The sequence below is a fragment of the Mesoplodon mirus genome (genome assembly GCF_964341445.2).
Source record: "Mesoplodon mirus genome assembly, contig: SUPER_3_unloc_1, whole genome shotgun sequence".
Taxonomy (NCBI): Eukaryota; Metazoa; Chordata; class Mammalia; order Artiodactyla; family Ziphiidae; genus Mesoplodon; species Mesoplodon mirus.
In genome coordinates, this window is record NW_028295818.1 from 3315446 (window position 1) to 3332415 (window position 16970).

A 16970-nucleotide genomic window follows, 5' to 3' on the forward strand; every position below is an offset into this window, starting at 1 on the left:
GCACCATGGGCATTGTCACTGTGAGCACTGTCACAATGGGAACTATCACCGAGAGAAATCTCAACATGCTAACTGTCCCCATGGGGACTCTTACTGTGAGAAGGGTCACCATGGGCATTGTCACTGTTGGCACTGTCCCCATGGGCACTGTCATTGTGGGCAGTGTCACCATGGCCATTGCCACCTTGGGCTCTCTCACCATGAACACTGTAACAATGCAAATTATCACCGTGTGCTCTCTCACCATGGGCACTATCACCATGAGCACTGTCAGAATGTGCACTGTCACTATTTAGCACTGTCACCAGGTGAACTACCACCATGGGCACTATCACGATTTGCACTGTCACCATGAGCACAAATACCATGGGCACTGTAACAATGCACAGTGTCATCATCGGTATTGTCCCCATACGAACTGCCACCAAGAACACTGTCACCATTAACACTGTCACCACGAGCACTGGCACCTTGGGCACTGCTATTATGAGCACTGTCACCATGAGCACTCTCATCATGGGCACTTTCACCAAGGGCACAGCCACCATGTGCACTGTTACCATGGTCACTATCACCGTGAGCACTGTCACCATGGGAACTACCAACATGGGCACTGTCATCATGAGCACTTTCACAATGGGAACTGCCACCACGGCACTATTAATGTGAGCACACTCACCATGGGCACTATCACCAAGGGCACTGTCAGTTTCAGAACTATCACCATGGGTACTGCAACCATGACCACTGTCACCGTTATCACTGTCACCATTCTCAGTATCACCATGTGCACTGTCACCATGGGCACTATCACCAGGAGAACTGTCAGCATCGGCACTGTCACCATGGGTATTGTGACTTTGGGCACTGTCACCATGAGCACTGTCACCTTGGGCAGTGGCACAATGTGGACTGTCACAATAAGCACTGTCATCATGGGCTCTATCAACATTATAAAGGTCACCGTGGTCACTATCACCAAGGGCACTGTCACTGTGAGCACTATCACTGTGAGGGTTCTGACCATGTGCACTGTTACTATGGGTAGTGTCCCCATGGTCAATTTCACTGTTAGTACTGTCACCATGGACACTATAACTAAGGGCACTGTCACCGTGAGCTCTGTCACCTTGGGCAATTTCACCATGAGCAGTGCCACTGTGACCACTCTCACCATAAGAACTGTCACCGTGGGCACTTTCACGATGAGCACTTCCAACATTGGCACTATCACCTTGAGCACTGTCAACAAGAGCACTGTCATGGTGGGCAGTGTCACCATGCGCACTGTCACCATGAACACGGTCACCATGAGTACTGTCACCCTGGGTATTTTCACCATGGGCACTGTCACTGTGAGCACTACACCATGAGAATTGTGACTATGGGCACTGTTACCATGGACACTCTCACCATGGGAGCTATCACTGTGAACACTGTCACAGTGAACATTGTCACTGTGTGCATTGTTACCATGCACACAGTCACCATAAGGATTATCACTGTAAGCAATGTCACCATGAACAATGTCACCATGGGCACTCTTACCATCTTGCACAGCCACCATGTGCAGTGTCACCATTGGTCATATCACCATAGGCACTTTCGCCGTGAGAAATGTTACCGAGCAGAATGTCTATATGGGCACTGGCACCATGGGCCTTCTCACTGAGAGCACTGTCACAACGGGCACTATAACCGTGAGAAATCTCACCATGCTAACTGTCCCCATGGGCACCGTCACCATGAGATGTGCCACCATGGGAACTGTTACTGTCGGCACTGTCACTTTGGGCACTGTCATTGTGGGCACTGTCACCATGGCTACTGCCACCTTGGGCTCTGTCACCATGAACACTGTTACAATGCCTATTATCACCGTGTGCACTGTCTCATGGGCACTATCACCATGAGCACTGTCAGCATGTGCACTGTCACTATTTAGCACTGTCACCAGGTGAACTACCACCATGGGCACTGTCAGGACGTGCACTATCACCGTGAGCATGATTACCATGGGAACTGTAACAATGCACAGTGTCACCATCGGTACTGTGCCCATGGGAACAGCCACCAAGGGCACTGTCACCATAAGCACTGTCACTGTGTGCAGTTTCACCATACACACTATTACTGGAAGGACTATCACCATAAGCAATGTCACCATGAGCAATATCACCATGGGCACTGTCAACATTTTGCACTGCCACCATGTGCAGTGTCACCATGGGCACTTTTACCATGAGTACCGTCACCATGGGTAATATCACCATGGGCACTGTCACCATGAGCACTGCCACTATGAGAATTTTCACCATAGGCACTGTCACCATGAGAACTGTCACCATGGTCACATTCAACGTAAGAACTGTCACCACGGGGACTATCACCATTGTCACTGTCACCGTGGGGTTGTCACCATGAGCACTATCACCATGGGCAATATCTCCATGGGCAGTTTCACCATGAGAACTGTCATTATTGGCACTCTCACCATCGGCACTGTCACAATGGGCATGGTCACCGTGAGCTGTGTCACCTTGGGCCTTGTCAAACTGGGCGCTGTCACCATGGGCTCTTTCACAATGGGAAGTATCACCATGGAATTTGTCAGCCTGGGCACTGTCCCCGTGGGCACTGACACCGTTACATCTATCAGCATAAACACTGTAAACGTGCACACTGTCACCATGAGCACAGTCACCTTGAGCACTGTCACCATGGGCCTTGTCACACTGGGCGCTGTCACCATGGGCACCGTCACCGTGAGCACTGTCACAATGGGAAGTATCACCATGGGCTTTGTCACGCTGGGCACTGTCCCTGTGTGCAGTGTCACCGTGACATCTATCACCATAAACAATGTAAATATGGGCACTGTCACCATGAGCACGGTCACCATAAGCACTGCCACAATGAGCACTGTTATTTATGGCAATGCCAACATGAGAACTGTCACCATGAGCACTGTCACCATAGGCGTGACACCATGTGCACTGTCACCATGTGCATTGTCAACCTAGGTACTCTCACCATTGGCATTATCACTGTGAGAATTGTGAACATGGGCACTTTCACCATGGGCACTGTCATCATGGGCAGTGTCACCATGGGAACTGTAAACATGGGCACGGCCACCATGGGCAATATCACTGTGAGCACTGTCACCATGGGTACTGCAACAAAGATAACTCTCACCGTGAGTACTGTCTTCATGAGTTGTCACCGTGTGCACTGTCACCATGAGAACTGTCAACATGGGCACTGTCACCATTTTTCACTGCCACCATCTGAAATGTCACCATGGGCACTATCACCATGAGAACTGTCACCCTGAGTCCTGTCAACACGGGCACTGTCACCAAGGGCACGGCCACCATGTGCAGTGTTACCATGGTCACTATCACCGTGAGTACTCTCACCATGGGAACTACCAACATGGGCAAAGTCATCATGAGCACTTTCACCATGGGAACTGCCACCATGGGCACTATCACCATCGGCACTGTCACCATGAGCACTATTACTGTGAGTACTACCACCGTGAGCACTCTCACCAAGGACACTATCACCATGCGCACTGTCACCATGAGTACTTTCCTATGGGTACTGGCACAATGCGGACTGTCACAATGAGCCGTGTCACCATGGACACTATCACCATGAGCAATCTCACCGTGGTAACTGTTACTATGGGTATTGTGACTGTCAGCACTGTCACCATAGGCAATGGCACTGTGGGCACTGTCACCATGGGCACTGTCATCATGGGCATTGTCCCCATTTTCAGTGCCACCATGGGCAATGCAACCATGTGCACTATCACTGTAAGCTCTGTCACCACGGGTACTGCTACCATGAGCACTGTCACTATGAGCACTGTCACCACGCTTACTGCTACCATGAGCACTGTCAGCATGGGTTGTAACCGTGTGCACTGTCACTATGAGAACTGTCAGCATGGGCACTGTCACCATTTTTCACTGCTGCCATGTGCACTACCACCATGTGCACTATCACCATGGGCACTATCACCGTGAGCACTGTCACCATGAGTAATGTCATCATGGGCAGTGTCACCAAGGGCACAACCACCATGTGTACCATTACCATGGTCACTATCACCGTGAGCACTGTCACCATGGTAACTACCAACATGGGCACTGTCACCATGAACACATTGACAATGGGAACCTCCACCATGGGCACTATTAATGTGAGCACACTCACCATGGACACTATCACCAAGGGTACTGTCACTTTCAGCACTATCACCATGGGTACTGCAACCATAACCACTGTCACCATAAGCACTGTCACCATTCTCAGTATCACCATGTGCACTGTCACCATGGGCACTATCTCCATGAGAACTGTCAGCTTGGGCACTGTCACCATGGGTATTGTGACTTTGGGCAATGTCACCATGAGCACTGTCACCTTGGGCACTGGCACAATGTGGACTGTCACCATGAGCACTGTCATCATGGGCACTATTACCGTTAGAACTGTCACCGTGGTCACTGTCACCATGGGCACTGTCACGGTAAGCACTGTCACAGTGAAGGCTGTGACCATGGGCACTGTCACCATGGGCAGTGACCCCATGGACAATTTCACTGTTTGTAATGTCACCATGGACACTATAACTATGGGCACTGTCACCGTGAGCTCTGTCACCATGGGCACTTTCACCATGAGCACTGCCACTCTGACCACTCTCACCATAAGAACTGTCATAATGGGCCCTTTACCGATGGGCACTTCCAACATTGGCACTATCACCGTGAGCACTGTCAACAAGAGCCCTGTCACGGTGGGCAGTGTCACCATGTGCACTATCACCGCAAGGACTATCACATTAAGCAATGTCACCATGGGCACTGTCACCATTTTGCACTGCCAGCATGTGCACTATCACCTTAGGTACTGTCACCATGAGCACTTTATCACTGCGTACTGTCACCATGGGTAATATCACCATGGGCACTGTCACCGTTATCACTATCACCGTGAGAGATGCCATGATGGGCACTGGCGCCATGGGTCTTGTCACTATGAGCACTGAAACAATGGGCACAATCACTGTGAGAAATTTCACCATGCTAACTCTACCCAAAGGCTCTGTGACAGAGAGAAATGTCACCATGGGCTCTGTCACAGTCAGTATTCTCACCATGGGCACTCTCATTGTGGGCACTGCCACCGTGAGCACTATTACCATGAACACTGCTACCGTTTGCACTATCATGATAAGAACTGTCACCATGGGCACAGACAACATGGGTACTCTCACGTTGTGCACTGTCACCAGGGGAACCGTCACCATGGGCACTGTCACCATGAGCACTGGAACCATGGGCACTCTCACCATGGGCACTATCACCATGAGCAATATCACCATGGGCACTCTCACTATTTTGCACTGCCACCAGATGCACCATGACCATGTGCACTGTCACCATGGGCAGTGTCACCACTGGGAGTCTCACCATGGGCACTGCACCATGATCACTGTCACCAAGAGCACTGTCACCACGAGCACTGCCACCATGAGCACTGTCACAAGAACTGCCACCATGGGCACTTTCACCATGATTACTGTCATCGTGGGTATTGTCACCTTGGGCAGTGTCAACGTGAGTAATATCACTGTGAGCACTATCACCCTGAGCACTGTCACCATGGGCACAGCTTCAATGCGGACTCTCACCATGAACACTGTCACCATGCGCACTATCACGGTGAGAACAGTCACCGTCGTCACTGTCACCATGGGCACATTTACCATGAGGACTGTCACTAAGAGCATTATCACCATAGGCACTGTCACCATGAGAACAGTCATCAAGGGCACTGTCAACATGGAGACTATCACCTCAAGCACTGTCACCATGAACACTGTCACCGTGAGCATTGTCACCATGAGCAATTTCAACAGGGTCACTTTCACCATGAGAACTGTCACCACGGGAACTCTCACCATTGGCACTGCCTCCGTGGGATTGTCACGATGAGCACTATCACCATGGGCATTGTCTCCATGGGCAGTTTCACCGTGAGCACTCTCACTATTGGCACTATCACCATCGGCACTCTCAGCATCGGCACAGTCACCGTGAGCACTGTCACAATGGGTGTTGTCACACTGGGTGCAGTTACCATGGGCAAAGTCACCATTAGAACTGTCACCATGGGCACTGTGATCCTGGGCACTTTCACCATGGGCTCTTTCACAATGGGCACTCTCACAATGGGAAGTATCACCATGGGCTTTGTCATCGTGGGCACTGTCACTGTGAGCATGGCCACCGTAACATCTATCACCATAAGCACTGTAACCATGAGCACTGTCCACATGAGCAGTGCCACAGTGAGCACTGTCACTTATGGCACTATCACCATAAGCACTGTCAGAATCGGCACAGTCACCGTGAGCACTGTCAAAACGGTTGTTGTCTCACTGGGCGATGTCACCTTGGGCACAGTCACCATTAGCACTGTCTCCATGGGCACTGTGATCTTGGGCACTTTCACCATGGGCTCTGTCACTGTGGGCACAGTCACAATGGGAAATATCACTTTGGACATTGTCATGGTGGACACTGTCACTGTGAGCATGGCCACCGTAACATCTATCACCATAAACACTGTAACTATGGGCACTGTCCACATGAAAACTGTCACTTATGTCACTGTCCACATGAGCAGTGTCAACATGATCACTCTCACAATGGGCAGGACACCCTGCGTGTTTCCAACATGGGCACTTTCACCATGAGCTCTCGCACTGTAGGAATTCTCACCTTAGGTACTGTCACCATGGGCACTGTCACCTTGAGCACTTTTACCATGAGCTCTGTCACCCTGGGTATTGTCACCATGGGCACTATCACCGTGAGAGTTGTGTACATGTGCAGTCTCACCATGGGCACTATCACCATGAGCAATATCACCATGAATACTGTCACCCTGTGTATTGTCACCATGGGCACTGTCACCTTGAGCACTACACCGTGAGAATTGAGACTATGGGCACTGTCACCATGGGCACATTCACCATCGGCACTATCGCCATGAACACTGTCACCATGAGCACTGTCACTGTGTGCAGTTTCAGCATACACACTATCACCGTAAGGACTATCACCTTAAGCAATGTCACCATGAGCAATATCACCATGGGCACTGTCACCATATTGCACTGCCACCATGTGCAGTGTCACCATGGGCACTTTTACCATGAGTACTGTCACCATGGGTAATATCACCATGGGCACTGTCACCATGAGCACTGTTACTATGAGAATTTTCACCGTAGGCACTGTCACCATGAGAAGTGTCGCCATGGTCACATTCAACGTAAGAACTGTCACCTCAGGGATTATCAACATTGGCAATGTCACCGTGGGGTTGTCACCATGAGCACTATCACCATGGGCAATGTCTCCATGGGCAGTATCACCATGAGCACTGACACTATTGGCACTCTCACCATCAGCAATGTCACCAGGGGCACGGTCACCGTGAGCACTGTCTCCATGGGCCTTGTCACACTGGGCGCTGTCACCATGGGCACTGCCACCTTGGGCTCTCTCACCATTAACACTGTAACAATACCCATTATCACCGTGTGCACTGTCACTATGGGCACGATCACCATTAGCACTGTAAGCATGTGCACTGTCACTATTTAGCACTGTCACTAGGTGAACTATGACCATGGGCACTTTCACGATGTGCACTATCACCATGAGCACAGTTACCATGGGCACTGTTACAATGTGCAGAGTCACCATCGGTACTGTCCCCATGGGAACTGCCACCAAGAGCACTGTCACCATTAACATTGTCACCACGAGCACTGCCACCATGGGCACTGCTATTATGAGCACTGTCACCATGAGAACTGTCGCTATGAGAACTGCCACCATGGGTATTTTCAACATGAGTACTGTCAACTTGGGTATTGTCACCATTAGCACTGTCACGATGAGCACTATTACTGGGAGCACTATCACTGTGAGCACTGTCACCATGAGCACTGTCGCCAAGGGTACTGGCACAATGCAGACTGGCACCATGAGCCCTGTCACCATTGGCACTATCACTTTGAGCATTCTCACCATGGTCACTGTCACCATGGGCACTGTTACCATGAGCACTGTCACTATAGGAAATGGTTGCGTGGGCACTGTCACCACGGGTACTGTCATCATGGGCAGTGTCACCATGGGAACTGTAAGCATGGGCACTGCCACCATGGGCAATATCACTGTGAGCACTGTCACCATGGGTACTGCAACAAAGAGAACTGTCACCGTGAGTACTGTCTGCATGGGTTGTCACCGTGTGCACTGTCACCATGAGAACTATCAACATGGGCACTGTCACCATTTTTCACTGCCACCATGTGCAATGTCACCATGGGCACTATCACACTGAGAACTGTCACAATGAGTCCTGTCATCATGGGCACTGTCACCAAGGGCACGGCCACCATGTGCACTGTTACCATGGTCACTATCACCGTGAGCATTGTCCCCATGGGAACTAACAACATGGTCAATGTCATCCCGAACACTTTCACAATGGGAACTGCCACCTTGGGCACTATCAACAAGTGGACTCTCACCATAGGCACTATCACCATGGGCACTGTCACCGTGAGCACTGTCACCATCGGCACTGTCATCATGAGCACTATTACTGTGAGCACTACCACCATGAGCACTCTCACTGTGGTCACTGTCACCATGGGCACTCTTATCGTGAGCACTTTCACTATGGGTACTGGCACAGTGCGGACTGTCACACTGAGACCTGTCACCATGGACACTATCACCATGAGCACTTTCACCATGGTCACTGTTACCATGGGTACTGTCACTGGGAGCACTGTCACTATAGGCAATTGTACCATGGGCACTGTCACCATGGGCACCGTCATCATGGGCATTGACACTGTTGGCAGTGTCTCCATGGGCACTGTCACAGAGAGAAAAGTCATCATGGGAACTGTCACAGTCAGTATTCTCACCATGGGCACTCTCATTGTGGGCAATGCCTCCGTGAGCACTACTACCATGAACACTGCTGCCGTGAACACTCTCATGATAAGAACTGTCACCATGGGCACAGACACCATGGGCACTCTCACGGTGTGCACTGTAACCAGGGGCACTTTCACCCTGGGCACTGTCACCATGAGCACTCTAACCATGGGCACTGTAACCATGGGCACTATCACCATGAGCAATATAACCATGGGCACTGTCACTATTTTGCACTGCCACCAGATGCACCATGACCATGTGCACTGTCACCATGGGCAGTGTCACCATTAGTAGTCTCACCATGGTCACTGCACCACGAGTACTGTCAACAAGAGCACTGTCACCATGAGCACTGCCACCATGAGCACTGTCACAAGAACTGTCCCAATGTGAACTGCCACCATGGGCACTTTCACCATGATTACTGTCACCGTGGGTATTGTCACCTTGGGCAATGTCAACGTGAGTAATATCACTGTGAGCACTATCACCCTGAGCTCTGTCATCATGGACACAGCCTCAATGCGGACTGTCACCATGAACACCCTCACCATGGGCACTATCACGGTAAGAACAGTCACCGTGGTCACTGTCAACATGGGCACTTTCATCGTGAGCAGTGTCACTAAGAGCATTATCACCATCAGAACTGTCCCCGTGTGAACAGTCACCATGGGCACTGTCAACCTGGAGACTATCACCTTGAGCACTGTCACCATGAACACTGTCACCATGAGCATTGTCACCATGAGCAATTTCAACAGGGTCACTTTCACCGTGAGAACTGTCACCACGGAAACTCTCACCATTGGCACTGCCTCTGAGGAATTGTCACGATGAGCACAATCACCATGGGCAGTGTCTCCATGGGCAGTTTCACCGTGAGCACTCTCACTATTGGCACTATCACCATAAGCACTGTCAGAATCGGCACAGTCACCGTGAGCACTGTCAAAACGGTTGTTGTCTCACTGGGCGATGTCACCTTGGGCACAGTCACCATTAGCACTGTCTCCATGGGCACTGTGATCTTGGGCACTTTCACCATGGGCTCTGTCACTGTGGGCACAGTCACAATGGGAAATATCACTTTGGACATTGTCATGGTGGACACTGTCACTGTGAGCATGGCCACCGTAACATCTATCACCATAAACACTGTAACTATGGGCACTGTCCACATGAAAACTGTCACTTATGTCACTGTCCACATGAGCAGTGTCAACATGATCACTCTCACAATGGGCAGGACACCCTGCGTGTTTCCAACATGGGCACTTTCACCATGAGCTCTCGCACTGTAGGAATTCTCACCTTAGGTACTGTCACCATGGGCACTGTCACCTTGAGCACTTTTACCATGAGCTCTGTCACCCTGGGTATTGTCACCATGGGCACTATCACCGTGAGAGTTGTGTACATGTGCATTCTCACCATGGGCACTATCACCATGAGCAATATCACCATGAATACTGTCACCCTGTGTATTGTCACCATGGGCACTGTCACCTTGAGCACTACACCGTGAGAATTGTGACTATGGGCACTGTCACCATGGGCACATTCACCATCGGCACTATCGCCATGAACACTGTCACCATGAGCACTGTCACTGTGTGCAGTTTCACCATACACACTATCACCGTAAGGACTATCACCTTAAGCAATGTCACCATGAGCAAAATCACCATGGGCACTGTCACCATATTGCACTGCCACCATGTGCATTGTCACCATGGGCACTTTACCATGAATACTGTCACCATGGGAAATATCACCATGGGCACTGTCACCATGAGCACGGTCAGTATGAGATTTTTCACCATAGGCACTGTCACCAGGAGAACTGTCACCATGGTCACATTCAACGTAAGAACTGTCACCTCGGAGACTATCAGCATTGGCATTGTCACTGTGGGTTTGTCACCATGAGCACTATCACCATGGGCAATGCCTCTAAGGACATTATCACCATGAGCACTGTCACTATTGGCACTCTCAGCATGGGCACTGTCACCTTGGGCACGGTCACCTTGAGCACTGTCACAATGGGCCTTCTCACACTGCGTGCTGTCACAATGGGCACTGTCACTGTGGGCACTGTCACAATGGGAAGTATCACCTTGGGCTTTGTCAGCGTGGGCACTGTCACCATGGGCACGGCCACCATGAAATCTATCACCATAAGCCCTGTAAACATGGGCACTGTCCCATGAGCATGGCACCATGAGCACTGCCAGAATGAGCACTGTCACTTATGGCACTGTCCACATGAGCAGTGTGACCCTGATCACTGTCACCATGGGCAGGACACCCTGGGTATTGTCACCATGGGCACTGTCACCATGAGCACTCTCACCATGGAAATTGTCACCTTAGGTACTGTAACCATGGGCACTGTCACCATGAACACTTTTACCATGAGCTATGTTACCCTGGGTATTGTCACCATGGGCACTATCACCGTGAGAGTTGTGAACATGGGCACTCTCATCTTGGGGACTATCACCATGAGCAATGTCACCATGAATACTGTCACCCTGTGTATTGTCACCATGGGCACTGTCACCGTGAGCACTACACCGTGAGAATTGTGACTATGGGCACTGTCACCATGGGCACATTCACGATCGGCACTATCGCCATGGACACTGTCACCATGAGCACTATCACTGTGTGCAGTTTCACAATACACACTATCACCGTAGGGAATATCACCATAAGCAATGTCACCATGAGCAATATCACCATGGGCACTGTCACCATTTTGCACTGCCACTATGTGCAGTGTGACCATGGGCACTTTTACCATGAGTACTGTCACCATGGGTAATATCACCATGGGCACAGTCACCATGAGCACTGTCACTATGAGAATTTTCACCATAGGCACAGTCACCATGAGAAATGTCACCATGGGCACTGTCAACATGGAGACCATAACCTTGAGCACTGTCACCATGAGCACTGTCACCATGAGCAATATCACCATGGTCACATTCAATGTAAGAACTGTCACCACGGGGACTATCACAATTGGCACTGTCACTGTTGGGTTCTCACAATGAGCACTATCACCATGGGCATTGTCTCCATGGGCAGTTTCACCATGAGCACTGTCACTATTGGCACTCTCATCATCGGCAATATTCACCACGGGCACATTCACTGTGAGAACTGTCATCATGGGCTTTCTCACACTGGGTACTGTCATCATGGGCACTGTCACCCTGGGCACTGTCACATTGGGATATATCACCATGGGCTTTGTCAGCATGGGAACTGTCCACGGGGGTACTGACACCGTGACATCTATCACCATAATCACTGTAAACATGGACACTGTCACAATGAGAACGGTCAGCATGAGCACTGCCACACAGAGCACTGCTATTTATGGCACTGCCAACATGAGCACTGTCACCATGAGCAGTGTCACCAGGGGCATGACACCATGGGCACTGTCACCATGGTCATTGTCACCCTAAGTACTCTCATCATAGGCATTATCACTGTGAGAATTGTGAACATGGGCACTGTCACCATGGGCACTATCACCATGAGCACTGTCACCCTGTGTATTTACACCATGGGCACTGTCACTGTGAACACTACACCATGAGAATTGTGACTATGGGCACTGTCACCCTGGACACTCTCACCATGGGAACTATCACCGTGAACACTGTAACCATGAACACTATCACTGTGTGCAGTGTCACCATGCGCACTGTCACCATGAGGACTATCACTGTAAGCAGAGTCACCATGAGGAATGTCACCATGGGCACTGTCACCATTTTGCACTGCCAGCATGTGCAGTGTCACCATGGGTAATATCACCATAGGCACTTTCACCGTGAGAAATGTGACCGTGCAAAATATCTCTATGGGCACTGGCACCATGGGCATTGTCACTGTGAGCACTGTCACAATGGGAACTATCACCGAGAGAAATCTCAACATGCTAACTGTCCCCATGGGGACTCTTACTGTGAGAAGGGTCACCATGGGCATTGTCACTGTTGGCACTGTCCCCATGGGCACTGTCATTGTGGGCAGTGTCACCATGGCCATTGCCACCTTGGGCTCTCTCACCATGAACACTGTAACAATGCAAATTATCACCGTGTGCTCTCTCACCATGGGCACTATCACCATGAGCACTGTCAGAATGTGCACTGTCACTATTTAGCACTGTCACCAGGTGAACTACCACCATGGGCACTATCACGATTTGCACTGTCACCATGAGCACAAATACCATGGGCACTGTAACAATGCACAGTGTCATCATCGGTATTGTCCCCATACGAACTGCCACCAAGAACACTGTCACCATTAACACTGTCACCATGAGCACTGGCACCTTGGGCACTGCTATTATGAGCACTGTCACCATGAGCACTCTCATCATGGGCACTTTCACCAAGGGCACAGCCACCATGTGCACTGTTACCATGGTCACTATCACCGTGAGCACTGTCACCATGGGAACTACCAACATGGGCACTGTCATCATGAGCACTTTCACAATGGGAACTGCCACCACGGCACTATTAATGTGAGCACACTCACCATGGGCACTATCACCAAGGGCACTGTCAGTTTCAGAACTATCACCATGGGTACTGCAACCATGACCACTGTCACCGTTATCACTGTCACCATTCTCAGTATCACCATGTGCACTGTCACCATGGGCACTATCACCAGGAGAACTGTCAGCATCGGCACTGTCACCATGGGTATTGTGACTTTGGGCACTGTCACCATGAGCACTGTCACCTTGGGCAGTGGCACAATGTGGACTGTCACAATAAGCACTGTCATCATGGGCTCTATCAACATTATAAAGGTCACCGTGGTCACTATCACCAAGGGCACTGTCACTGTGAGCACTATCACTGTGAGGGTTCTGACCATGTGCACTGTTACTATGGGTAGTGTCCCCATGGTCAATTTCACTGTTAGTACTGTCACCATGGACACTATAACTAAGGGCACTGTCACCGTGAGCTCTGTCACCTTGGGCAATTTCACCATGAGCAGTGCCACTGTGACCACTCTCACCATAAGAACTGTCACCGTGGGCACTTTCACGATGAGCACTTCCAACATTGGCACTATCACCTTGAGCACTGTCAACAAGAGCACTGTCATGGTGGGCAGTGTCACCATGCGCACTGTCACCATGAACACGGTCACCATGAGTACTGTCACCCTGGGTATTTTCACCATGGGCACTGTCACTGTGAGCACTACACCATGAGAATTGTGACTATGGACACTGTTACCATGGACACTCTCACCATGGGAGCTATCACTGTGAACACTGTCACAGTGAACATTGTCACTGTGTGCATTGTTACCATGCACACAGTCACCATAAGGATTATCACTGTAAGCAATGTCACCATGAACAATGTCACCATGGGCACTCTTACCATCTTGCACAGCCACCATGTGCAGTGTCACCATTGGTCATATCACCATAGGCACTTTCGCCGTGAGAAATGTTACCGAGCAGAATGTCTATATGGGCACTGGCACCATGGGCCTTCTCACTGAGAGCACTGTCACAACGGGCACTATAACCGTGAGAAATCTCACCATGCTAACTGTCCCCATGGGCACCGTCACCATGAGATGTGCCACCATGGGAACTGTTACTGTCGGCACTGTCACTTTGGGCACTGTCATTGTGGGCACTGTCACCATGGCTACTGCCACCTTGGGCTCTGTCACCATGAACACTGTTACAATGCCTATTATCACCGTGTGCACTGTCTCATGGGCACTATCACCATGAGCACTGTCAGCATGTGCACTGTCACTATTTAGCACTGTCACCAGGTGAACTACCACCATGGGCACTGTCAGGACGTGCACTATCACCGTGAGCACGATTACCATGGGAACTGTAACAATGCACAGTGTCACCATCGGTACTGTGCCCATGGGAACAGCCACCAAGGGCACTGTCACCATAAGCACTGTCACTGTGTGCAGTTTCACCATACACACTATTACTGGAAGGACTATCACCATAAGCAATGTCACCATGAGCAATATCACCATGGGCACTGTCAACATTTTGCACTGCCACCATGTGCAGTGTCACCATGGGCACTTTTACCATGAGTACCGTCACCATGGGTAATATCACCATGGGCACTGTCACCATGAGCAGTGCCACTATGAGAATTTTCACCATAGGCACTGTCACCATGAGAACTGTCACCATGGTCACATTCAACGTAAGAACTGTCACCACGGGGACTATCACCATTGTCACTGTCACCGTGGGGTTGTCACCATGAGCACTATCACCATGGGCAATATCTCCATGGGCAGTTTCACCATGAGAACTGTCATTATTGGCACTCTCACCATCGGCACTGTCACAATGGGCATGGTCACCGTGAGCTGTGTCACCTTGGGCCTTGTCAAACTGGGCGCTGTCACCATGGGCTCTTTCACAATGGGAAGTATCACCATGGAATTTGTCAGCCTGGGCACTGTCCCCGTGGGCACTGACACCGTTACATCTATCAGCATAAACACTGTAAACGTGCACACTGTCACCATGAGCACAGTCACCTTGAGCACTGTCACCATGGGCCTTGTCACACTGGGCGCTGTCACCATGGGCACCGTCACCGTGAGCACTGTCACAATGGGAAGTATCACCATGGGCTTTGTCACGCTGGGCACTGTCCCTGTGTGCAGTGTCACCGTGACATCTATCACCATAAACAATGTAAATATGGGCACTGTCACCATGAGCACGGTCACCATAAGCACTGCCACAATGAGCACTGTTATTTATGGCAATGCCAACATGAGAACTGTCACCATGAGCACTGTCACCATAGGCGTGACACCATGTGCACTGTCACCATGTGCATTGTCAACCTAGGTACTCTCACCATTGGCATTATCACTGTGAGAATTGTGAACATGGGCACTTTCACCATGGGCACTGTCATCATGGGCAGTGTCACCATGGGAACTGTAAACATGGGCACGGCCACCATGGGCAATATCACTGTGAGCACTGTCACCATGGGTACTGCAACAAAGATAACTCTCACCGTGAGTACTGTCTTCATGAGTTGTCACCGTGTGCACTGTCACCATGAGAACTGTCAACATGGGCACTGTCACCATTTTTCACTGCCACCATCTGAAATGTCACCATGGGCACTATCACCATGAGAACTGTCACCCTGAGTCCTGTCAACACGGGCACTGTCACCAAGGGCACGGCCACCATGTGCAGTGTTACCATGGTCACTATCACCGTGAGTACTCTCACCATGGGAACTACCAACATGGGCAAAGTCATCATGAGCACTTTCACCATGGGAACTGCCACCATGGGCACTATCACCATCGGCACTGTCACCATGAGCACTATTACTGTGAGTACTACCACCGTGAGCACTCTCACCAAGGACACTATCACCATGCGCACTGTCACCATGAGTACTTTCCTATGGGTACTGGCACAATGCGGACTGTCACAATGAGCCGTGTCACCATGGACACTATCACCATGAGCAATCTCACCGTGGTAACTGTTACTATGGGTATTGTGACTGTCAGCACTGTCACCATAGGCAATGGCACTGTGGGCACTGTCACCATGGGCACTGTCATCATGGGCATTGTCCCCATTTTCAGTGCCACCATGGGCAATGCAACCATGTGCACTATCACTGTAAGCTCTGTCACCACGGGTACTGCTACCATGAGCACTGTCACTATGAGCACTGTCACCACGCTTACTGCTACCATGAGCACTGTCAGCATGGGTTGTAACCGTGTGCACTGTCACTATGAGAACTGTCAGCATGGGCACTGTCACCATTTTTCACTGCTGCCATGTGCACTACCACCATGTGCACT